At 40.6% G+C, this 25,159-nt stretch overlaps 1 protein-coding gene across 1 annotated transcript in view; it reads left to right on the top strand.

Annotated features, from left to right (window-relative positions):
* Nucleotides 1-25,159, top strand: part of LOC108575563 (nuclear migration protein nudC) — a 117,760-nt gene that overhangs the window by 20,574 nt on the left and 72,027 nt on the right.

The following is a 25,159-nucleotide window of genomic DNA, read 5'->3' as shown; positions in this document are numbered from 1 at the left end:
ATTAGTTTTTTTTATTGAACTTGTAGTGAGTTGTTATACATTGGTAGTCTATGAAGAAAGTGATCTTCTGGAGACCTGACTTGTTCAGTTCGATCTGGCTCTGTTTTTCTGTGGATAGAAGTATGTCGAAGGAAGGATTTGACGTTTGTTTCGAATTGAAATATCTGAAGTCATACTTGTAATGAATTATATTGCACTGATAGTCTCGATGAAAAAGGTAACGGGAGATCCAGCCTCATTCTGTTATTCTGCAGATAGAGGCTTGTCGAAGGATGAATCTGATGTTTGTTTTGAATAGGAATATCAGAAGTCGCTGTATTTTTTTTTGCAATAAAATTGTAGCAAATTATTTTACACCGTTGGTCTCTACAGAGAAGGTGATCTTCGTTTTGATTCTTCCAGTGAGTAGATAGGAGAGTCGATACGCTTTCTGCATCTCAGTCGATGTTACCTCTTATCCTCTTTAGTCATCTTGAATTTTGATTCGACCAGATTTTCTGCGTTAGGTTGGAAGTTCGGTTTGAAGTGGTAGGTTTAGCTGGGTAGGTGACGCAAATCTGGTAATTTTACGTGGGTATTTCGGAATGACGCCGGCTACAGCGGATCCTTTGGCTGCCGGACAAACCTGTTCCTCGTTTTTGTACAGGTATGCGTAGGTACGTTGGTAGGAGGGTCCTGGGTCTCTTTTCTGTCCTTTTAATCTCGCTCGCGGATGCTTTACCAACGAAACAGCCGAAGGGTGAACGCGTCCGGCTTCTTCGGGGATCGCGGCCGCCTTCTTTGTTTACCCTCGAACCGCGGGAGATTCTGATCGATAGGCTGTCTCGGTAAATTATCTACAGAGGGAAGTTGCTTGAAATATTTCTTCAAGTTCTTTAATCTTTGTACAATGTAGAGGATTTCGTGGGTGGCGATGTGTATTGTATTAATTGAAAGGCAAATCCAATTGTGATTATTGGTAAATAAATAAATAGATAACATATCTGAAGGATTTATGAATTTAAAGTTATTTGCAAAATTTACTTTCTAACGTTGTTTAATCTTTTCTACAATCACAAATGATAGCAGACATTATATTAACCCTTTCTCTGTTACGAATAGTCACTTGTAAAAACTTCTCATGCTTAAAGAGTATGCAATGCTAAATAATAATTTACAAAAATGCTACTCTACAAATATCCAAGTTAACAGCACAACGGTAATTGAGACACTTACCAAGCTCGAAAATTTATTAAACCACGTATCTCAAATCCCAGATCTGCATGAACTCTCTCCCAACACAAATTCCACCCACTGGAACCATATTTCCTTGAAATCACGCGGCCGAGATCCGTCAAGAATCCTAATTGCTCTGAAACGCACCCTGTGTGCATCCACATAGGCGAAAAGGAGACCACGTTTATTGTCGACGATCAGTCGTTTCATAATCTCCTACGCTGGTATATACACGGTGTTCGCGTGGGAGGCAGATTCCCAGGCAGGTAATCCCGGCAGGCAAGCGTATCGCGATAACGCCCCATTAGAACAGGAATCACGACTTTGAATCCGGGTCGCGAGAATAGTCTACGCGGTTGATCGCGTGTCTCGAGTTAATGGTCCGTGGATTCACGTCTTAATACGTTGTCGAAAACATTTCATCTAACGCATCTCCGCGAGACTCTCCTTCCAAGAAACGTCGGAATCATCGTTGAAAAATTTCTACGATGCGCCAGAGCAGAAAGATTTATCCGGGTAACACGGCCAGGATCTCGACGAATCTCCTCGTCATCGTGACTGCCGAAAAATGACGGGAGAGAACAAAAGAAGAAAACGCAAATTCGATTGTGTCACAGGGGAAAACTCGTTTTGCGTATTGTTTTTTCGATCCAGACGGACTAGTTCCGTAACCTTGAGCCCGCTGCTCCGACGATGGTCGCAGTCTTAAAAAGCTGCTTCGATCGGAACCCTCGAATATCGGGTCTCGTTGAATCTCTTTTTCTCAGAATCGTTCCGATTGCTCCGGATCTGGAGGCTGTGAATCACAGTGACTTTTCCTGCATCATGGACATAAAGAGACGGTGTTAACCGTGGCGCGGGAATTAGATCGTCGTCCAGGTCTGCAGTTGAATTAAATATTCCACTCAGGATCCAGACAGGAGCTTGGTTCGCTCTATTTCTGGCAAGGACTGACGCGAGCCTTCCGCTCCTAACCGCTGCCTTTTCAGCTCTCTGTGATCCAAGCGAGGCCGTGATCTAGCGCGAGAGATCGCCGGACAAGAGGCCTACTCAGCCTCCGGTTTTCCCAAGGCGAGAACGAGCGTTACGTGGCTCGAGAACGGCGGATCTAAATCCATCACGGACGTGTGTCGATCGTGCAATTAGTGTTTTGGTGGAACGTGGCTGGGAGTCGCGTGCCTCTGAGATGATCGTTGCATCGATTTCTTGACCGAGACTCCTTGTCGACCTTCTCTCTTTCTCTCTATCTCTCTCGGTACTACTCGAACGGCTACCATTGCCAATTGTACGCAGGATTTTTCATAATATAAAGAGAAAGGCGTCGAAGTGTACATATTATTGAGTAATCGCGGCGGCAAGGCTGCGCGAGCTCGCGAATCGCGGGCACAAATATAATTGGTTAATCATTAAAAACCAGCCGTTACTTAATCGGACACAGACCTGGAGAAATGATTGTTGTTTATCCTACTCCCACCTATTCGCGAATAATTCGATTCTTTTCCGTGCTTTGTGTACGACCGGAGAAATTGTGGAAAATTTTCCCGCTTTGTTCGACTTGGCGTGTACGCACAACCGTAGTTGTGTTTGATTACGTGGATATAACGTGTGTGCGTGAGTAAACCAGGAAAGAAGAGAGACTGTTTTCGCCAAGTTCGCGGCTTCCTGTGCGATTCACCCGATAAATATTCCCCTTTTTAGGTGGGGAATTATCGTTGGTCGCGTGTTGTTGCACGCGACGGGAAAATTTTATAAGGATTTTCGTCGCAGCGATTCGTGGTAGCTCGAAAGGAATTTTTTTCGATTTTGCGTATCTCGTTTATTCCGTCGAATCTGCGAGTCGTAAATTTGTATCGTGGCGAGAGCCAGGTGTAATTCCCGCTTGTCAACGATGTGGCGCACGCGCAAACGCGCTTGAAGGTAATTAAAGTTATTAGCCGAGTTTCGCAATTTATGATTAATCGTCGCGGTCGAGCGAGGAGATCGTGTTATCGCTTGAGACCGGTGCATCATTTCGTTTTACGATCTTTATTAAAGAACGATCGTGCGTGTGTGCGCGCGCTCTTGTTTTCAAGCAATGATTTTGACCTCCCGTCTCTAAATCAATCGTCTTTTAACGTGCAATTTTATTCGGGTGGTTTTATTAATTTATGGTTTATTGAACGTGCCATTAAGTGCTTTTCGTTGCACCGCGAGACAGGGTGACGATCTTCTGACAAGTTGCGAGATGAGGATGATTAATGATTGTATCGTAACGAGATCGTGTCAAGTTAAGGTATTTTGCCCTTTTGGGAGCGAACGAGTGTCTGTGGGATCTGATTTATTCTCGTGTAAGACGTAGTTTTGGTTATTTCATTTTTTCTTATTTATGTTCTGTTTTTCTTTCTCTTGGATCGTGCCTTGTGTTATTTGCAATATGGGTATAATCAATTATTTCTGATCATTCCAATATACTAAAGTTACTCGGTTTATTTTTTAAATGTATTATATCCAAGTTTTCATTTTTATACCGTATGAAAATTGGAGAAAATTGTGATAACAATAGACTAGAAAATTTAATTTATGACGCCATTCGATCGTGAAGAATTAACCCTTTGAATACCTCGAAGTATAATACTGCTTCCACAGTAAAAAATAGTGCTTCCATAGTGAAATTCAACCCTGTTGCACTAAATCAATATAAAACTAAAAGAAAGAACACACTAACTCCTAGTTTTTTATTTTTTTAAATCTCCTCAAAAATTCCCCCAAAAAGAAGTCATTCAAAGAGTTAAAATAAATCTTTCGATTCACATACGAAACACAATCCAGCTGACTGCAACACAGCTCTTCCATTCGCAGTGTCCAAATAAAAGTACTGAAAAAGGAACCCTTTGAAAACGCAGCAATACCTTTCGACCGTCCGAACGAGTCATCGGTGACTCAGAGGACATCCGCTGCACGCAAGGCGATCGTTTCCGTTGTTTCCGCGGGTGAACAGGCAAGTCGATAAAGTATCCAAGGGTGACGGCGGAACGTTGCTCGAACGTGTTTGAAACTAATTCGAGCCCTCTTTGGGACGCTTTTTTCTCTACCCGAGCGCAATTTTACCAGCCGCTCTATTCGGCTCCTTTTGGCAGAGGCAAGGCCGAACTCTTTCGACAGCTTCCTGATCCACGGTTGGCGCTCGTATATGCGTGCGGAACTCGAACGTTCGCCTGCTCCGTGTATCGATCATTTCCGATCGCGAGCAAGGTCAAAAGGGATTGGCTACCTCCGATCTTCCTCTTCGTCTCTCTTTCACCATTACCATCTCTACGTCAGCCTCTTACCAGGCGATCCTTTCAGAAATTGATTGCACGCATTTTACAGCCACGCGTACAGTGAAAATGATATATTCTTTTTTTCGACAATTTTCAGATCGAACTTGTTCAATTTTTTTTACCGGTGAAATTCGTCGCGATTGTCTGGAATTTTCTTAAGGTGTTTCGTACTTGAATCGATTAACACGTGAGGTGAACTAGGAAACAGGTTAGGCTTTTACGTAGAGACAGATAGATTTGTTGTTCACGCGAAGGGACTGCGGAGAATGTGATCCTTATGGCTGATTGTGAGAGCGAAGGTCTTAGAACAACCTTCGAGCTGACTACCGTTATATACTGACATCCGTTATATCCGTTATATTGAGCAGAAGGTTGACCATTCTAGGGATATGTTAAAGAGAAGAGTTGATTTGTTTGTGATTTAAATGGTTGAACTGTTCCGACAGGTGTGATAACGGGCCTGACAGATCGTAGCCATCTACGTTACCGTACGTCCAAACTAATATCTTGCGGTTAACGAGTGTTTTTGAAGGGCTTCCTTATAAGTTGTCGCGAAGGAATTTATCCAAGGACTGTTGTAATATGCGCAAAGTAGGAATTTTATACAATTTTTCTACGTAATTTAAATGGCTTCAAAGGGCGAATTAGATGGAAGAACATTTTTCTAATAGAAGAAATGTCAAAAAATCAATGAAAGTTTCACGTTTGATTTAAAATTTTAGAGTCCAAGGCCTTAACGCCATATTATTATGCATGCTTAGTAGAAAAAATATATACATTCATATAAAAAACATAGATAACTTTGAAAATAAAGAAAGAAACAGAAAAAATGGCATTTATAAAAAAATTTTTCTTCCATCCTATTCACCCTTGAAAATCATTTAAATTACGTTTAAAAATGTTCTCGTACCACCGCAGCTAGAGAAGATAATTACCGTAACGATTAATTTCAATTTAACCCGAGTATCCCACGATAGCTCTTTGAAAATCGTCACATGTCATTGGCACACCCGTTATAAATTCCATCGTTATGAATTTTCTACCGGTATCCGAGCGAGGTTTTTAAGGAAATGTCGTAAATAATCGCGCGAAACGTAAGATGAAGAGTGGACACAATGGCAGGATGCTAGGTGTGCATCAATGACAGTGTCCTCGGAATATTTTCCACGCTGTTCAACGACAGCGTGTATAGTGTCCAGGCGTTCGTTGAAGATGAGCTATCGCGGCGCATACCAGGTGCATTAGCGTTAGTTTATTGTTCGTCGCATGTAAATTTTCCCGGTAAAGTTTGTTCCGGCGACTCGTCGTGCGCTTACACCGTCTCGTAAATATTCATCTTGGTGTGACTGGTGTGGAAATCGACGATCCTCGTTCGTTTCGTTCTCCACGGGAATTTCCGTGAAACCGTGCGCGGAGATTCGCTGGAATTTTTCGGTGTAGCAACGATTAATAAAACGCTCCCTATAAGGAAAATGCATGGACGAGCAATACGAGGCCTTTTAGCCTGTTTTTGCCCATATACCAGACACATTATCCGCGAGATAAAACGCTCGCATAAAACTGACTGCAGAGCTTTAGAAATTCTGTTCGATTTTTCTTTCGTACCATTTTTTAGACGGCCAATTCATTCTTTCGGCAGAGTTATGTGCGAGTTTTACGACCGCTTGCACTCGTTCCCAAAAAATCATCGATACGATTTCTTTTGAGTGTCGTTTGAAATGTAACGTAGCCTCGGTTGGTGTACACGATATTTCAGAAGCGTAGATTTGCTGAAGGAGACAGGAAAGTCGAAGAATGTAGATTTGTGGGACGCAGGAAATGTAAATTTTCAAGGAAAAGCGGTTTGAAATTTACGATGATCTACTTTATATGGTAAAAATAGTGTACCTATGAAGTTTGCAAAAATAAAAATCGACATTTTCTGAAAATTAAATTTAATAAATTTTCAAAATTTTGTGTCGAATTTTATTTAGCGAGAATAAGTAAGTGCAAATGTTTTGTAAAATTATGTATAGATTTCATTTATTTGATCGGTTATCAAAATTCGTGTCACTACATCATTTTTACATGAAATTCTTGCCCCACCATAATTTGGTTCATTTGCAACTTTATCTGACGCATCCTTTCCTCCGCAAATTTAGTTTCCTGCATTTGCGTCAATGCATATTTGTCGTAGAAAGTGCAACCTACCTATCCAACAAAGAATTACTTTCCTTCTAAACTAAAAATTTCAATTAACTATCAGATATTCTGCTCGCAGAAATTTTCATTCATTCCAAGAAGTATCACAATTCTAAGGCACTCTATTCAAACAACACGATCCCTCTCACAAGATCACCAGGATCTTTTATTCATTTTCTTTCCAATAAATGTTAAATGCTTTTGGAGCACTCTGTATACTCGTCAGGGGGACCGCTATTTTAGCATTCTCGCAGCGATAAAGCCATTATATGGCGAACTTTCCCTATCGTGATGGTGAAGACAGAGGGTGACGAAACGAGACTGGGTGGGTCGTTTGCGCGGCGCAAGGTGTGAAATCTCGATGATATTTCGACGCAGCCGATCGATATTCTTACGGACAGGTACACACGGATCGGAGAAGGAAGTCTGAGGCGATCGAAACTGGTCCTGGAAGGTACGGCGTGTGTTGTATAGCTCGCGCGCGGAATATCGAGGGCAACCGCGCGATCCAAGCGGTTGTTCTCGACGCGGATATCCGCATGCCTCGCGATCTAGACGAATATTCAGATCATCGAATAGAACAACCGTGCCTCTGGTAGTCCGTGAGCATTACGTAGGCACACACCAAGCGTATTCACATGTGGGGACACCTGTGGTGTGTTGTATAGATTTGTAGTATAATCGTACCGAACCTTAACTTTTTGATTTATGGCAACGAGTCAGATTCATGGCGGAGATTCTGGTCGAGATACGACGAAAGTATATAGTTGTATTAGTAAGGAAAATTAATTTGAATCCTAATTTTAATTTGTAAGACTGAGAATTATTACGTATAATTAATTCGTGATGGATCAGATTTTTTTTTACTTGATACAGTGCTTAGATATACAGTGAGAAAAAAATCGTACATTAAGGATTAAGTTTTACTTATTATAAAATTATTTTTCTTTTTTTTTGATAATTCGAAGTTATTTTTTTCTGCATCAGTTGCTTGGAAGTAAAACAAGCTTAAAGTTATGATATATTATAGTGCAAGAAACTGATATAGATCAGCAGATGTAGCTGATATTTGAAATAGAAATTGAATTATTTTCTGGTACATATTCAATTCGTAGGAATTTAAGATTTTTATAGTTCGAGAGATTCGATAGGATATCGCGTGATATACGACGAATATATATCTTCTCTAAAGATAGTTCGCGTTCTAATATTAGCCTAGTTGCCCCGTAGGCGGACATAGAAGTCCTGGTTAGAGGTTCGTGAATGGTTTTGCGGCGAGAGAAGCGGAACCTGTCTACGAACCCGGACACGATTGCCCGGCACTCGTGCATTACGTTATTACACCAGTACCGATTCCGCCGAGACCGTTTATCTGCTCGACCCAGAACCGTGTATCTGTGCCCGTGAACTATTCCACGCCTCCTGGATGCGACCAACTATCGATTAGAATTTATTTTCCAAGCTCTCTGTTCGTTGAACCGGATCGAAGAGACAATATTCTTTAAATGAAGGGTGCTTCGTGTGTTATCAATTTTTAACTTTCAAACAGACGCGCGATTTTCACGAGAATTTTCGTAGCGACTTCTGATGTCGCGACGGTGTCGACAGTGGCACACCGGGGTAAATCAGGCAGCGAATGGGTTGACGAGTGATTCAATATGTGATCAATTTGATCGAAAGAACAAATTTGGAAAATTTGAAATTTGGGAGATTTGAAATTTGGGAGATTTGAAATTTGGGAGATTTGAAATTTGGGAGATTTGAAATTTGGGAGATTTGAAATTTGGGAGATTTGAAATTTGGGAGATTTGAAATTTGGGAGATTTGAAATTTGGGAGATTTGAAATTTGGGAGATTTGAAATTTGGGGGATTTGAAATTTGGGGGATTTGAAATTTGGGGGATTTGAAATTTGGGGGATTTGAAATTTGGGGGATTTGAAATTTGGGGGATTTGAAATTTGGGGGATTTGAAATTTGGGGGATTTGAAATTTGGGGGATTTGAAATTTGGGGGATTTGAAATTTGGGGGATTTGAAATTTGGGGGATTTGAAATTTGGGGGATTTGAAATTTGGGAGATTTGAAACTTGGGGGATTAGAAATTCTTATTTTCTGTTTGCATTCTTTGAAAGCCTCAAATTACCGAAATCTCATTGATAGACTTGAGGCTAAAGAGAACTTAAATTATTCGAAATGTGTATAAAAAATCAGAAAAATTTGATAAAGAAGTGTAAGATTGAACTCGTTTTTCCCACTTTTCCAACTCGTTTCATCCAATTACCAACATCTCAAACTTCGTTAATTAGAATCGATTACAAATGTCCTAATTAAAAATCGCGTGGGTTGCCGGCGAGTGTAAAAAATCGTTCTGCGAGTGAAACGCGCACGCGTGGCGCACGCAGAAATGTTTAATTAATTGGTAACGAGTTTATTCACGCCGCGACAGATAGACAGAGAGAGTGTAGACGGGATGAAAGTGCTGCTTCGCGCTGTTTTCATTTACAAATTCACGGTGGAACAAGATCGGCAATTATCGTCCAGACACACCGACGGCTTATACATTGTCGTTAAACGATCGTTTCACGCCGGATATATCCCTTCTGGGGCTGGCGATAACGCGATCGACGAGACTGATAATCGAATCGTTGTTTCAATCATAAAGGAGCAACCACGTTTTCGCACGACCCGCGCTTTTTATCGCGCTCTCCTATCGACACCGTAATTCTCTCGAGCTGGAGGCAATCGTACATATCCGGCCAATGAATCAAACACCGTTTAACCGTCTCGTTTACTTTTTATTTATTCCTACACTTATCTGTGAGTTCCACTTCCTCTGAAATTGTCCTCATTTATGTGAGATTTTATGCATTCGTGTCGATTCGAAGACACGTGAAGTGTTGTATATTACAATTTTGTAAGTGACAAATTTCTAGGAAGGCATATAATAACATTATAATGTTGTAAGTACTATTGGGAATAATTGCAGCTGGTATTAGAGTTATTCTAGCACTCCATAAGAAGAAAAATTAATTTAACCCTTCCACTTTTGATTTTTTTACCGACTGTGCACCTAAGTGACATATTTATTGTTTTATTACTGTGTTAAGTAAGAAAAGCTATTGTATTGTGGACTAATTACACTTGGTAGTCGTCAGTCTTGTAGATTAAAACGACAGTTAAAGTAAAAAACTAGAAATTAAAAATTAAGAATTAGAAATTAATTTTTGTTACCAGTATAATTGTTTTTATCGCAATTTGACCAGAATATTGACCTGTGCCATAAGTGTATGACTCATTATTATAAAACAAGGGGTTAAAAAAAATAGAAATTATTTTGTACTCATTTCTATGTTTCGTTTGCACATACTCACTATTCTTCTGAACAATAATTGCCAGATAGTTAAAATAAAATTAGAAACAGGTGTCTTCCTCTTTTAGCTTCTGAAAATTGCACTTTTTGGTACTTGGAACGTTGTCCCGTGAAATCCTTCGCACGTTAATTCGCGCGAAACAATTTGCAAATCCGCGTTGCAGCGGAAAGTCCCGAGAAGGACGATAATGACGAACGGAATTCAAGAGAACGAGCGAAGAATCATGCATTCAGTTGATAGTGATTATCGGAATGGTTTAATACTTTGTGCAGATGCAGAATTGAGTAACAAAGTCTTAAAAAAGGCTAAGTGCTTTTTTCTCACCGTCCAATCTATCCGAGATTCTTCGAGTTATTTCCTCTAATTGCAGGCTATTTTCAAGCGATTTGATTCTTGTTCTCTTCTTACATCGGCATTGTTAAGTGAATAACGAGATTAAGCGTAACGCGATGGAAATCTTCCACGTGGATATCGCAGTTTCGTAACTCGCTAATCAACCGTGTTAAATATAGTCACATTTCGTGTAACGTGCCCCGTGTGTGTCCGGGCTGTTTCTTTAATCGATGCTATACCAATCTTATCCTAGGTATTATGTAACGGAAGTTGCTACTTAAGAGCCAGAACTAAGGCCAGGGACGCTTCATTTCGCCGGAGAAAACGTTTGGAACTTCCTTTGCTGTACTTGTTTCTATTACGTATTCCAAGAAACGCAGAAATTTCCAAAAAGAATTGAGATTTTTCGAAATTTGGGAGAGATAACAGGAAGTCTCATTATGAGTGTGATATCAATTAAAATTCTCATTGCATAAGGAAGAGAATCTTTCAGGAAAAATTAACAGAGAATTATTTGGGAAACACAGAAATTTCTCGAAATTTAGGGGAGATAAGAGATCTCATTTTGAGTGTGGTACCAAATTCCAAAATTTGCTATAATAATTTTTATATAAAATATAAAAATTGTCACAGCGTCGAAAAGTTATCTTTCACGTAAAAACTCTCAGGAAATAAATACCAACTTCCTCTCAATTTTTTTCTGTCAAAACTTCCTCTCCAAAAAAAATGTCTGTCACCTTACGAGGGTTCCTCTCATTCGGTGTCCCGCTACCGCGGTGTATTTTTCGCGTAACAGACGATCGGGTTGTGTAACCGAAGCATCCACGACGTGTCAGGAAACACGTGGACGATCCGTAATCTTAGGCAAGCCCGAAAAGAAAGTGACCATCGGAAGGAGGAGGCGTGCCTTCGTAACGTCTCTGTGTACACGTGAGTTAAGTTGTCGTTAACTTTTCACGTGTTTCTTGGAAGTGGCGGCTTGCACAATTATCGCGAGGACTCCTCTCGTTCGATTCTCTTATTCCTCTAGCCTCTCTTCCTTTCGATATCGATCCGATCCCATCGATGTTCCACTGAACCACAGGAGCAGTTTACCGGCGATGGTAACGAGATAAGGGAGGATGGTGAGAACTGGAGCACGAATGCTCGAAATGCATTTGAAAGTGGAATAAGAGTCGATGTATAGGAGTGTCCTATGAAACTTGAAGCATAGCAAGGTGCAGAAAATCTTTTAGAATATTTATAACGAGAATAGAACGGATACTTTGAATGAAATTAAAGAGGCGTTTCGCTCTTGTTCTCGTTCGAACTATAAATAGTAAGTTGCAGGTATAGTGATCGAGTTTTTCAAGAATTGCAGTGTGTTACTGAATCTGTTGCACAATTTCTTTCACGAAGAATTATGCGTTGTGTGAAGTAGGCAAATTTATCGATCTTATTTTATTTTTAATGTGATCAATTTTTTAAATACATTTGTTTTTTAAGGATGCTTTAACTTTCGATGTACAGAGTATTATTTTTTGAAAAAGTTAGAGATTCTTTATCAGAATTTTTTTGGAGATGTAAATGTTTCCTTTTATTTTTCAAACGAAAACATAAAGACTATAAATATGTCACAGAAAAGGCAGAAATAATATATACGAAATGAGCAGAAGTATAACAAGATTCCATTTAACACGGTTTTCATACAACGCTTTATGATATTTCTTGTCACACGGGGGACACTCGTATACTCGTTTCTCAGGTTCGTATTAATAATTTTACGACGTACCTGAAGAAATTCGCAGCTCGATTACGAGTATGTCGCGTAAAATTACGTATAATTGCTGTAACAATGATTATACAACTGGTTACACACAACCGGCTAACACTATTACGTTTTATCACCTAAATCTCTGCCAGCAGGGGGAGAGAACTCTTAGTTCAATTGATAGCGCGACACAGAGTAACGAGGAAAAGTCTGTTTGCGTATTAGTTCGCAGCTTTTCACCATTGTTCCAATCCCAGCTTTCACCATATTACGCCACCAAATGGCCGTCCTTTTTGCATTCGTTTGCTCTCTTCTTCTCTGGTAACCTGTTCACACATCATCGTCAACCGTGAGTGTGACTAATCGATACGTGCCTCGGAATAACGAACTTTGTCCACGAACTATGGAATTCTCGAACAATTCGTACTTCCTCTATCTACAGGCCAATTACTCATGAACAGCGAGGGGAAAGATATTGTAGTTGGGAAAATGATAGTAAAGCTGGTTATGCTTCGGTTCCTTCTTCACAGTACCCACTTTCTAACATCTATCCAAACTTCAGAGACCGGAGATAGAAAATTTTCAAGATTTTCAAGAGTTTTAAGTACCAAATTGGATTCGATTTTTTTCAGTGCTCGTTATCGAGACTCAAAAATTCTAAGCATTGAATTAGATTTGAAATAATTCCAATTTTCACGATATTAAAAAACTTCAAAGACTCAAGATTCAATACTTATCGAGTCTCTAAAAAATTCTCAGCATCGAATTAGATTTGAAATAATTCGAATTTTCATAGTATTAAAAATCTGTAAAGACTCAAGATTCAAGACTTATCAAAACGTTAAAAAATTCCAAGCATCGAATTACAGTCGAAATAATTCCAATTTTCACATTATTAAAAAACCTCGAATCCCTCCGAAATTAAGATTTAAACGTCTATCGTTAAATATTGAACCACCTTCCTTAAAGGGTTAAACAGAAGTGAAAGAAACGTGAACGGAAAGTAATGAAAGAACACCCAGCGGCGTCGTCGGCGAGACTGTATATCCCCAGACGCAGGGCAAACAAACGAAATTGCTTTACAATTTAAAACTCTCCGGCGTGTAATCCCGAGCGCATAATAAGAGGGCCAGAAAAATATTAACACGGAAATCGATTTCATTAGCCGTCGAGGCTCTCCTGTTCGTGAGAGAAAAAAAAGAGAGACCAAAAGCATTTTGGTGGGCGGGTACACCCAAGCCGAAGCGGGCGAATTCATCGATTGCGACGTGAGTTCTTTCACAACGGAACGTCGACGAGGTCTTTATAAATTCATATTCATTGTCAACTCTACCTTACCACCCTTCTCACTCCCTCCCTCTCCCTTCCATTCACGTCTTTTATTCCATCGGGTATTTCTCTCTTTCTCGAGGTATCGATTTCACGGGCGACCGGTCAATTACCGACTCGAGCAAAATCCGTGCAAAAGCATAATAATTACGGGCTGGGAGGGTCTCTCGACTATGGCCGATGGTGGTGGTGGTCGTGGACGAGCAACGGCCGCGTTACGACCCATATTCCCCGTGTATCGTAATTTCACCGGTGCTGCCATATAAATTACGATCCCACTGGTTGTAACTCATACGCGACCTTCGGTAGCAAATTATAATTACGCTCTGGTGTAGGGATTCGTGACTAACGACCTCTTCTCCGTTCTTCGACAGACCCAGAGAAAGAGCAATTAAGCATAGCTCTCTTGAAACCACCTTTACTTTAGGCAACTTGTGCTTCGCCGACCAAATCGATCGATCTCGACATCTCAGTTGTTAACTTCGAAAAATTCTTATGAAAAATTTTGTAATAATTCTAATTACCGTAATGAACTTCGTTACAAAGTTTGGAGAATAGAAAATAGGATCGTGTGTCACGAGCTCTTCAAATTTTAGCGTCGAGTCGTCAGCGAGCACATTTTGTCACAGCGAAAGAATGCTAATTCTAAGGACTGTAATCAATTTCGTCACAAAGCCTATAAAACAGAAACCACAGTCGTGCGTCATTAGCTCTCCAAATGTCATCGAGCACATTTTGTCACAAATTCACCGCTGCGAAAGGGTTACGCGCGCTCGTGCAACGAGAAAAATCGCGCAGGAAAGTTTCTCGGTTCTCATTCACGTGGAGATCTCTTAGAGAAACAGATTATTCCGCGGCCAGATTTAGCAGTGACCAAACACGGTTAATTGGAGGAACCTTGGGATGTTATGCGATCATTCGGGGAAAAAATGAGCTCTGATCGAGATCGTAACGCCGAATATGGAACCAGGAAGTTGGCCTCCTCGTTTTGCCCCGTGCTAGAGAAACAGGTATTTTGTTTGTTAGAATGCATCCGTGATGAAAATGTGTTTTTTTTTTTTTTTTGGGTTGCACGATTTTCGAAGAGAATAGAAATTTCGATGTTGTTTTCGTTTCTGCGAAAAGACGTCACGGATCGAGATATTGGGATCAGCAGGGTGCTTTTTTAAGCGGAATGTCGTGTTTCCTCGTCGATATCTAATAGCGGCTTTTAGGACGGGTTCAACGACACGCGATACAAGATGCTCCAAGGTCTTCTAGCTGTGTTTCCGAGATAATGGTGTTTGACGTGCCGTGTAAGATTGTCCAGCCAAGCCTGTCTATTTTTCCAGTGTGTACTGACCAGGCTCAAAGAAACAGCCCAATTTTTTTCTACTTTCGAGAAACAGAATTCTTGTACGCGTAGAAAAAGGGTCGAGAAATTCCCTTAGAAAATAGACGATTGATACAAAAAAATTAGTCCTCGATTCGTGTTCAATAGCGTTAACAGTTCCAGGAAAAGGAGAATTATTAGCTTGGAGTACCATTATCCTCAGTACTTCTTCGTACCTCTCGAAGAGCCAGAAGAACTGCTTCGTCACGGGTTAAGGATTGAAAGCACTCATGCCACCTGTGAGTGTATACACGATTTTTCAAAGAGCAACACGCCTTCTCTTCGTCTTTCAGTCAACGATCCATGGACGAAGGTCGTTGGAAAGATAGCCTGGATCTGTCCGATCTATCCGGTTCCTGGTTCGAAAATTTATGCGACGTTTGATACCGTTACGTCAGAAGAACCTGATCCAAGATAATCGTTGAGACACTGTAGCATCGTAATTCCAGCATTTGCACCTTTTTTTTCTACCCAGTCTTTCTGACATAACCGGGCAGGAATGTTGTTTTTCTTCGGTTCTAAACGCACCGCCTAAGATTCCACGGATTATGCAAAAGGACGATCGAGGGGGAGAAAAACAGGAATCACGGATTTTGCTGTTACACAGTAGCAAACCGTGGTCATTTTTACCGTGATTCGTCAAACATGGACCAAACGATTACGCGTGTTATTGGCGTGTTTGCAACTACTCTCGACGAAATAGTGCCACGTCAGGGTGCACAGCTCGTTGATCCTGACGGAAGCTTATTATAGTTCCGTTGAAGTCGTTGCACCGTGTTATTACATCGTGTTCCAGCGTGAAATCGCTCCGTGCAGTCTGGTACCGAAGTCGTTTTCCTTCCGCGTGCGGAGATCGCGGGAAATCGGGGTGCGTGGTTCGCACGCGGATCTCGCACGCGATCACGCGATTCTGCGACCTTTATCACTGTGGATTAATTGAATTAACTAGCGGCAATTCGTCAGAGTGCATTTTCCTTTCAGATTCTCAGATTCCGTTCCGAAGGATCACCAGATAAGTTGTTTGGTTTGTAGATCTGTGGACACTTGGTAGATTTTGTTTTACAATGTTTATAATAAATATCATTAGGTGGATACTCGTCCTTTTTCGTACTGTACTCTTCGCATATTAAATAATACTGCTTTTTAAAAAAAATGAAGATTTTAGTTGAAGATAGCGAGTGTTGGTTAACTAATAGATGAAAGTTAGTCTCATTTGTATAGAAGGTAATCTAAAGTGGTTAGTTAGATAAATCGTGTTTTATTCATATTTTATCAGGCTGGATTAATCTTTAGAGCCACTCTAGATTAGTTTATGAACGTGAATTCCGTTCTGTAAGTTACCCAACAGATTGGTAGATTTATAATAAAGATAGATTTAATTGTAATTTCGAAATGGAATAACACTTGCTCATGTAAATGTAGTATAAAGAGAATTGAATTGTATTATCTCTCTAGGCTGAAACAGGAACCTAACCTATACGATCGTTTCTGAATTTATCAATGAATTCTTATGCAGATGCAAACCACATAAATATACACTGTTGGCAAAAAGTTTATGCATCAGAAGCCACGTAAGAATTTTTAGAGGAAGAGTTCGAAATTTAATAAACTTTTAATCAATCTTTCTTATTACCCAAGTCTGTCAAAATTAAATAAATTACTATCGTACCCTGCGATATTATTAAATTATTAATGGAAATCAATGTCGTCCTAAACTTTTGGCCTGTACTGTACGATAAAACTGAGGCAGCTACAATTGTCATGCACTTTAAATGCTAATCTAAACCGTGTGTTGTATAAACAATCCATATCTCCATTTGCCATATGACTTTTCTTAGCCGAAGTATTGAATAACTTATTTACTCTTGGACGGTCGTTCTTTTCCGTAATCCAAAACCCGGCTGAAATCACAATCTACCTCTCGCATCTCTTCCAATCAATATTACCTCAACGATCGTTCACGCCCGATTCGCCGGGCTTGAACAAACATTCCTCCATACTATAAAAAAACCTACCTCAACAAACATTTTGTTCAAACCGTAGTTAAGTGCCCGGTGACTTACGGACGTGAGTGTAAATCTTGTTCGTATAATGTTGAGAAAGAGAGAGAGAGAGAGAGAGAGAGAGAGAGAGAGAGAGAGAGAGGAGGTGGATTTAAATGATCCCGGTGGATATGAGTTCGAGCCGAGTCAAGATCTTCATCGATATTAATAAACCAGCGGTGTCCGCGAGCGGAATTCCAGCGGCTGAATAATCGAGGCCCTCGAGCGCAAAAATCGAGCTCGAGTCCTCGGCGCATCGATCACCGCGACGCCGCGCGTCTCACCTGTTGCTCTCTGAGCGCGTGTCGCCTGATAAAAACGCGCCTTCTCACGTGAGTCACCGTGATCGACACTTCGCGGTGCGTGGCTGCACGTACGTGGGATAAAATGCCACGATCTGCGCCCATGTACGTCCACGAGCTTCCCTTTGCGACGCTAGCCGCAGATCCCGCCACGTTTCTCTTAACGAACGAATTACAAAAAGGAAAAACCGAGCGAGCGAAAATAAATTGCGAGCGGAGGCTGGCTCTGGCACACAAAGCGACCCAGGTACTCGCGGATCTCTAATTAAAGGATCCCGATCATATGTGAATGTACGTCTGCTGGTGAAAAAGTTTTAGACAGCCATGCATCGCATGATATGCAAGAATTTTTGGAGAAGATTTTTACCATTTTTTTTGGTTTCAAAATTTGCTGAGAGAAAATAAATTACAGTTTGTTTATTCGAGTGGATATGTGTCTTTGCGTTGTGAATTTCAAGGGAGGAATACAGTTGAAAATTACCAGAAAATTAAAAGGAGAAATTTTTCTATTAAAGAATACTGGAAGATTTAGTCCACGTTTTGAGTTAATTTTAATTTTTTTCGAAGAAGACTGTGCATTAAAAGTAAATTAAAAAATAAACGAGGGAGAAAATGTGGAGATTTCAATTCCTAATTCCTAGTTTCAAAGTGGAGTGAAGGGATAAAATCAAATTTCTTTTTTTATTATTCACTTCGTCTACAAAAAAGTAAATAAAAATTTCATAGACGATACGAATAAATAGGCTCACACGTCTCATCGAGTTTAAACGTGACACGGTGAAAATTTCGCAAGGAGAACGCTGTTGTACGTCAGCCAGAGCGACGCTCGCGAGAGAAAATTCATCTCCGTTTGGAGAGACGAGGGAACGCAATCTTGGCGATTACAACTGTCTTCGTGTGCCAAAGATTTGCAGAGAAAGGAAGGCACAATGCAACCGGCTCATGTTCGCCGGTGGATTCACTGCGAGCCACGAATTCCATGCACGTCCCACCGCCAGCGTAACAAGGCGTCGACTCGCGACACCCAAACGTTTCTGCGATTGTTGCACGATTGTGTACACGCGTGTTTCGAGCTTCTGCTACGTGTTCTCTTCGCGTTGAATACCTCGTACTGGGAAGTGTTAGAATATGTTCATTTGAATTTTCATTGTTGATTTCTCAGAAAAATACATTCGGCAATTTTGTTCTAAATATATCCCTGATTTCTATGCAAAGCCTGATTTGGCAATTTTCTTCCTTTGTTTCAGGTATGACAAAGTTTTGGCTCTCTGTATCGTCAGCTTGATACTGCAACTATTAGATCTGTTGGTGAGTTCTTTCATTTTTTTTATTTCATGTGATGTGTGTTTTCTTTTTTCTTTAATTTACGAATTAATTTAATTACGAATATCTCGTTTTTTCGTTGTGATAGTTTTCAGTTTCTCTTTTCTTCAATGACCTTTCCGAACGAGGTCTCAAAAATTGACATTTTCTGGAGAAGTGTACCAGAAACCATATTTTTTGCAACTGTGGTATGCTAAAAATTGACAACTCCAGGAAATGTTAAACGTACATAAGTTTAAAATCAACTCGATGAAAAACAAAATTAATGAATTTCAGATTTATAGTTGCAATATTGAGGTGACGATACTTTACGTAGATTATATAAATTTATGTTAGATAATGCGAGATTAATATTGCATAGTTACACTGTACATTTGATTACTTCCTTATAAGATTTTCACGAGGAATTTTCTCAGAAAAAATATTACAAGATTAATGGTTTACTTCAGATTCATAGTTTCTCCAATTTTCACATCGAAATCGCCGTTAAATATCTGTCATTTAGCGATACATCGTGATTTCACACAAAAGGGAGGAAGTTCTTCAATTTTCCCCCCCGGGTAAACTCGTAGCTCCATCGCAAACGGAAGCTACAAATCGAACAATACTTCGTTTAAAAAATACTCAGATTAGGTGATCAGCAACGTGTGCTCACCTAACCATGATCAAATAAAAATGCAAATTTACGTCACATTACTACCGCGATTTTCCCTGTGATCCTCACGAAAGTAGAATACTAAAAGAACCCTCGATCGTTTGAATTTTTATGTCCCCCATAAAAGTGTTTAGAAGACTCAAAGAACGGGATTCAACGTCCAATGATCCTAAATCTGCCCACTCGACTGCATTATTCAGATCATCGCGACGGGTCAGTGAACCCGCGACTTGCTTTTTCAACTCTGGCTACGCGACGAAAATATTTGACGCGTGTCCTCGTGCAAAAAAGGAACCAAAAATTTCGCGTTTCAACGGTGAGGAAGAGAAGAAAAAAAAAGAAGAAAGAAAGATCACGAAGCTTGAAGAACTACATATACTCGGTACGTTGGCCGCGGAACTTTTGCACAAATTGCTCTTAAAACAGCCTCTCTTTCTACGAGATCCTCCACTCGCGGGTTTTTTGACCCCGTCGCGTCGCGAATCCTTATTTCTCATTCTCCGGTCGTATAATTCGCCGAAAACGCGGCGCAGCACAATACAAGAACCTGCTATTCAGCACAAGCAAGGTGAACGAGCGTTTTATGCGACTCGCGTGAAACGGCGCGCATAGAAGCGTCCCTTTTCCTCTCGCCGCCTCTGTAAGACCGTTTTTCTGCTCTGTTAAGCGCGTGCTTCGGCGTCGGGCTGGTTTCGCGAAACGCGATGTCGTTTTCTGGCTGGGAGACGAATAAAGAATGCCAGTCGTTAGTTCGGATTTGCTTGGGTGGCTTGGCTTTTAACCCTTCTTTTCTATTTTTTGGGGGGGGAATTTGTAGGTTGTAGGATAAGTGGAAGAGTAAAGTCATGTTTGAGTTGAATTTTGGGGTATTTAACCCTTTACTTATCTTATTAATTTGTATTTTATTTTTTTATTGCCGTGCTGTCAATTTTTGATCCCTCCCATCGAAATATAAAATTGTAATGAACGGTAATTTTTGAAGCAAGAAAAATCGTGTTGTAAAGGATTAATGGATTCTTGTTAACTTCTTTCTCACGTATTATACGAAATACTCCATTTTATGTTAATGGTTCATCAAGGAGTTTGTGTGTGTAATTAAAACGTGCTTCGTTTGCATGGAAGTATTTTTTCAGCGACTAAGTGCATTGTATGTATTCATAATACGGCATTGTTGCTCAACATGCACTCGTACAAATTGTGCATTATAATTTCATAGTTGTTTTACATTTCAAAATAGAGGCATAAGGAAAGAATTTGCACACAGAAGACGGAAAGAAATGTTAAATAATACTACGTTATATAACGATAAACAATATTGTTGGAATAATAATACGGATATTCTCGAGCAATAAAAACACGATACTTTATGTGCACTAATCTTACTAGAATAAATGCCATACTCTTGCTGTCTTATTCTACTGCCAGAGAAAAGTAAAACATCATCCACTTAGGTAATACTAGCACATTCTCTTTTAATACCAGCAATTATTCTCATAAGAAAAAAAGAAACATAATTTCTATTAAACGAAATTCACCATAGACACAAGAGAAAGTACAATGTTACCAGTTTCTAATGTAATAAATTATTTCAACCCTTTCATCGTAAAATACGAAACAATTTAATCCACCTATTAAACAGTACCACGCAAACTTCTAAATCCTATCACTTACGCAAGAGCAAAAACAACATACTAATTTCACAAGTGCAAATGAATGCACAGATGTTGCAAAAAAAAGTGTCTCGCGTGTTCGCCGTTTTATTGCACCGCGAACGAACGATTTTAGCGAGATCGACTAATGAAAGCATGATTCATCCTGTCCAATTCCGTCAGAATTTCGTCCGAGTCGCGTATATTCACTCCTACGCGATAAATACTTTCGCCTGGACAGAGTCGAATCGAGTCGAGGCGCGGTCGGTTCCGGCAGAATTGTGTGAGAAAATCCGCGATACCGCTGTTATCTCGCGGCGTTCTAAACGAGGCCGACGTTTCCTCTCCCGAGACCGCAGTCTCTTTCCGATCGAGACTGCCGCCGATGGTGTTCCGCGAAGGTCGCCGCGAAACCGCGAAATCCACGTCCTTGTTGGCCAGCTCCGAAAAGAATGGTCTCCTTTTTTCCCCTCCCTTTTGAAACCGTGTGCTGCCTTCCGGAGATACGCATCAACCGTTTGTACACACGAGCGTGTGTGTGCGGAGACAGGTAATCCTGTCACGCGCTGAAATATACGTGTACAACTGTGTGTATGCTGTACGTTTCGTCGAGATACGCTGGATTTCCGTTTCCGCGTGTTTAATTCCCATTCGAGCGGCTTTACGCGCCTTTACTGCCACGCTAATCCCAACGTGCACGCGGGAACCTTTATTAAGGCTGGTTTTATGGGGTCGGCGAAGTGCCTCGGGCCCGCCAAGGCTGGTGATCAACTTCACGTTTGCTTTCCTTGTGCGCCGGCTTCTCGGGTTGTATCGTTAAGAGAGGAGGTGCCATGTGAAAGGCACCCAGGCCCTTCCTTGTGACTTTGCTACTGAAGATAAATGCCGGCTAGCTGGATGACTTCATTGCTCGACGAAGGAGAGAGGGTCGAAATGTTCGCGGTATTTTGCATCGGTCTGAGTGAAATTGAACGGAATGTTTGATCGGTTTCAATTAAATCTGCACGAGGATAATTGCCGGCTAGGTTTTGGATGACTTCATTGCTCGACGAAGGAGAAGATTTAAAGTCGGGACTTCGCCATTGGGTTTAAGCGAAGTTGATTTGCATATTCAGGGATTTTTGACGAAGCGCGCGGTCCTTTGTAATTTTGCTACTGAAAGTAATTGGTGGCTAGCTGAATGACTTCATTGCTGGACGAAGGAGCGGAACTGAAGGTTCTCGGGAGTTTGCATGGGTTTAAGTGAAGTCGAGTTGAGCGTTCAATGATTTTTCATTACAGACTTTGTAATTTTGCTAATGAAAGTAATTAGTGGTTAGTTGGATGACTTCGTTGCTTGATGAAGAAAAAGCTTCGGAAATTTGTGCACCCTTTTTCTCGACACTCTATACCAGATAACATTGAATATCTTTAAAATTCAATTGAAGGCTTAAAAATTTTCAGAAACTAATTAAAATTATATCAAAACTTATTTTGCACATGTATTATAGCACGCTACCTCATACTCCAACATTTTTATTTCAATATTTTAATATCTTATTAACTAAGGAAAAAAAAATTTTAATGCGCTAAGAAGAGATTAAAATTAAATGGTACTTACGACCTTTCTCATATCCAGTCTTCAATTACTTTTAATTACATTCTTATCTGCAATACCCGGGCAGAATCTTATTTCCACAAATACAATCACAAACAGATCTCACAGAGGAAATCTATCAAAGTGTCCCGTACAATAATCAAAACTGACCGAAAAACCTTCTCGCTAACGACACCGCAGAAACGAGTAGTACGTACCTTTAAACACGAAACCTGCCAGCACGGCGTATAATTAAATTAAAATATTCGTGTCAGAGTTGCCGTGTGTCCAGCATCCCAACTAACCAGAGCTCCTTTTTCCCCTCGACGTCTCTTTAAGATAAAGCATACAGCGAACAGGACCTTTCAGACCTTCTCTCCCGACACGTCGTCGGAGAGCATTCGCGAGGTATATCAATAAAACGAGGCGTTATCTAACCCGCGGCAATCTCGAATTTCTTCGCGCGTCAAAGCAATTTCTACGGCCCACTGACAAGGTCAGCTCCTCTGGTTATCCCTCTCGTTTCACCTGTAACCCTGAATCCCCTCCACCGTTGCATCCACCGAGTCCCGGAGCTGCTTCTCCTCCTCTTCTTCTTCTTCTTCTTCTTCTTCTTTGTGTTTTACCCGGGTTCCCTCGGCGACTGGCCGCCGTCTGGAGACCAGAAAAATGTCTAATTGCAACGCGGGTGCATGCGACTCTGCGTCTACGTTGTAGAGTCACGATCGAATCGCGTTTTCCTTTCTCTCTCTATCTTCCTCTGTGTATGTCCGATCGTGACCACAGCTCGCTACGCTGTGGAGGAGGAAACGAAGATAGCTATAACAAATTTATATGCACGCCACGTTTATATACGGACATACGAGCAAACCTGTCCTGTAGGGAGAACGATAAGCCACGCATGCGTTCGCTGTTGTATATGCTTTTCCTTTTTTCCATTCAGTTGTTTCTTTCCTTTTACTCTCTCTCTCTGCCCTTTTCTTTCGGTTCGGTTGTGGAACCTTCTCGTTCCTTTTTGGCTTCACCCTCCTAAGAGAGAGACTCCTTCATCCGGCCGGATATTCAATTCGCAAGGTTACGAGTTGCCCCGAATGGGAGGCTGAAATATCGCTCCTCCGGTGTCCAGCGATTAATTATTACTTACAGGACATAACTGGAAGCGCCTCGAGGACTTTTTCGGCGGTTCTGTAAGGTAGGTGAGTTTGTGGAAGTTTCGCGAAGCTGTGAAGCTTCCATTTTTGGCTGTCAAGTTATTGTAGCGTTTGCATTTTTCTTGGGTTGGTGTAAGAGGCTGGAGAGGAAAGGGTTGAACTCAGAAGAACCTACACTCTCGTTCGTGAGTATTGGGACACTTGCCGAATGTGAAACGAACCCGAATAATTATTATAAAATTGTTGAGATCCAAAAAAATTGTTCTTCGTGAAATCTCATGAATCTGAGGAATAAATGTAATTTAAATCGCATAATAATTTCTGTGCGAAGTTAACGAGTGTCTTTAGATTTATGGTCGAGAGTGTCTCTGATCGCCTTCGGAATAATTCCCATTGCCTGTAAAAGGCTTATGTCAATGATTGTTTCAATCTTCGTAGCAACCTTAAAATTTGATTTTTGTATCATTTGGCAATTTTTATTTGATTAATTCAATAGGCTCCAAATAGAGTCTTCGTAGTGGAAGTTCTAGTCTGAGAAACAGGAAAAAGTCGCACCTTTTAGAGGAACTTGAATCCAAGTATAATAATAGAGATGTCACTTGAAGATTCTTTTTCTGCAATTTCTACAATTCTATGAATAGAGGGTATACCGTAATTTCTATGGAATCTTGTCTATACTGCAGCACATAACGCATAAGGATATAAATTACGACGAGTCTGAGTCATGAGCAATTCGGGAAGCCTGTACCACGAGGGTTCATAATTCCCTGGGCAATTAAAATGGTATAAAACTTCCCTGTAATTCCTGGTAATAAACAGACGTCCCTCGAGGACTCGATTCTTTGTTCACAGCAGCCTTTGAAGAGAATCTCCGCGATTGTCGTGAGAAGAATAGAATATTTTCGAGAGCTCGTTCTCGTCCTTTCACGTTCCTCTATCTTTTCTTATTTCTAGAATCGAATTGTTAACGTCCAGTGTCCTTTGACGGCGACTTAAAAAAGAGTAGTGTCACGTTAATATTTTATTGAATATCCTTTAGAATCAATCATTTGCACCCTTTCAAAGGCTTGTCAATTATTTCAGGAAAAATACTCGGCTAATTTTCACGAATTTCTTCAAATAACTTAATGTGTTTTTCAAACTTCCTATTTTTATTTAAAATCGATGCTACAGCTGTAAACTCGTTCCTTCACACACGCCAAAGAATAAATAAATAATCCGAGCGTTAACGAGTTAAATATTCATCAATATCCTCCTACAACTTCTAAACATTCCTCTCGAACAGCTCTCCAATTAGCATTCACAATAGCCATAGGTCCATTAACGGTGTGCAAAAATGTCTACTGAAAAGTGGCAAGGTCCGTGCATCCGCATAATAAACCTGGCTTCGAGCCTCGGAGTCTCCGGCCGTTCTCTTTCTGCAGCTCGTCTGATGTATTATGTCTGATTACTTAAGCGGATCGCGCGAACATCGAGCGTTTGAAATATCGCGTCCAATAAAAGGGCGGCAAAAAAGGCTCGATCCACGACTCCATAAAACGACTTCGCTCGTTCGTATCTCCCAGTTGCATTGTACTTGGTTCCAGTAAGTTAATCGCTCATCTGCGGAAT

This window comes from Habropoda laboriosa, unplaced genomic scaffold (genome assembly GCF_001263275.1).
Source record: "Habropoda laboriosa isolate 0110345459 unplaced genomic scaffold, ASM126327v1 scaffold186, whole genome shotgun sequence".
Classification (NCBI taxonomy): domain Eukaryota; kingdom Metazoa; phylum Arthropoda; class Insecta; order Hymenoptera; family Apidae; genus Habropoda; species Habropoda laboriosa.
The sequence above is the reverse complement of the archived record's forward strand: the minus strand, read 5'-3'. Positions and strand labels throughout refer to the sequence as shown.